This window comes from Lucilia cuprina, chromosome 3 (genome assembly GCF_022045245.1).
Source record: "Lucilia cuprina isolate Lc7/37 chromosome 3, ASM2204524v1, whole genome shotgun sequence".
Lineage (NCBI taxonomy): Eukaryota > Metazoa > Arthropoda > Insecta > Diptera > Calliphoridae > Lucilia > Lucilia cuprina.
This window is the reverse complement of record NC_060951.1, coordinates 31,434,130-31,435,671: the sequence shown is the minus strand read 5'-3', so window position 1 is coordinate 31,435,671 and position 1,542 is coordinate 31,434,130. Positions and strand designations below refer to the sequence as shown.

Below are 1,542 nucleotides of genomic sequence, written 5' to 3'. Positions count from 1 at the left end.
TTTGTTAGTTTGTTAGTTTGTTAGTTTGTTAGTTTGTTAGTTTGTTAGTTTGTTAGTTTGTTAGTTAGTTAGTTAGTTAGTTAGTTAGTTAGTTAGTTAGTTAGTTTGGGGGTTTTATTTATATTATTTTTAGAACTGCGAAGCACACTGGGTATAGGGTGGTAAGAGGATCATTCGCCATAGGGGCACATCTGTCAATGCGAATAACTTGAAACTCGAGTAATCGATTTTATCGCATTATCAAATTTTGTTTTCGTTTATCGATTATCTATCATCCCTGAAAATTTGAAACATTAACTGTACATATGATGGGAGGCAGACATGATTAATTGTTTTTCAAAGGGCTGTTAAAATATTTCACTGTGGCAACTTTTTGGGCAAACTTTTTTAGTTTTTGTGATAGGAAAAATATATTGGTCAGTATTAGAATGTCAATAATAGTGAACAAAAAGACATAATAATATTTTCGATAATATAATTTGAAGAAAAAAACAGTAATAATTTGTTTTAATTTTTTTGTTAAGTTTTGTGAAATAAACAATAAATATCTGGTTTATTATACTTTGTTTAATGAATTAAAGTATAAAACAGCAAAATAAGTTTTTATTTTTGTAATTTTTTTCATTTATTTTACTAATGACAAATCTACCCCATCCCCTTGGCTTATTTAGTTAGTAATATATAAATATTGCACAAGTTTTTCTAAAAAGTATTTGTTTACTTTGCACATTGGGCCAACCAGTACTTTTAAAAGGTGATGTAGGTGATGTGTAAAATTTACTAATTGCTGCGTTTATTTTATTTATTTTAAATTTGGTTGATCTCATCATACCGACCTCTTAATGACTCACAGATATTTTTTCCATATTTTTTCTCCCAATAAACAATTTATAGTTTAAGCATATTGTTATTGTAATATCTAAGTAATTATTGTGTATTTAAAATAAATACTTTTTATCCAAGCGCCTTTGTAGCTTTTGCCGTAATTGTTTATTTAAATCATTACTTTAATACGGTGGATTTTAAACATAAAAGAAAATTTATTTGAAAAAAGAAAATGCTACAATATTTAGGAAAAATTCTATTTGCGTAGGTGAAAGGAGAAATGTTATTTTTGGGATTTAAAAGAAACATTGTTATCGGTTAAGGGAAGAAGTTAAATCGGAATATATTTCAAAAACTTTGTGAAAGAAATAAATGAAACTCAATTCTGTTTAGATACAATTTTTATACCCTACACCTCTATAGTGGGGAGGGTATTATACGTTTGTGCTGATGTTTGTAACATACAAAAATATTGGTCCAATACCCACCTTAAAGTATATCGATTGATTCAGAATCATTTTTTGAGTCGATTAAAACATGTCCGTCCGTCCGTCCGTTTGTCCGGCTGGCTGGCTGTCCATGTAAACCTTGTGCGCAAGGTACAGGCCACAATTTTCAAGATAATTTGATGAAATTTGGACCAAGCATGTTTTTTGGCACATGGACGAAGCCTATTGAAAATGGTTGAAATCGGTCCATTATTTCACCCAGCCCCCA

General features: G+C 29.5%; 2 protein-coding genes across 2 annotated transcripts in view; both read right to left on the bottom strand.

Moving 5' to 3' along the window:
- The window catches only part of LOC124418986 (pickpocket protein 28), a 76,059-nt gene that overhangs the window by 10,720 nt on the left and 63,797 nt on the right, over window positions 1–1,542 (bottom strand). The window lies entirely within an intron of this gene.
- The window catches only part of LOC124418637 (A-agglutinin anchorage subunit-like), an 11,205-nt gene that overhangs the window by 8,646 nt on the left and 1,017 nt on the right, over window positions 1–1,542 (bottom strand). The gene's annotated exons all lie outside the window — the stretch shown is intronic.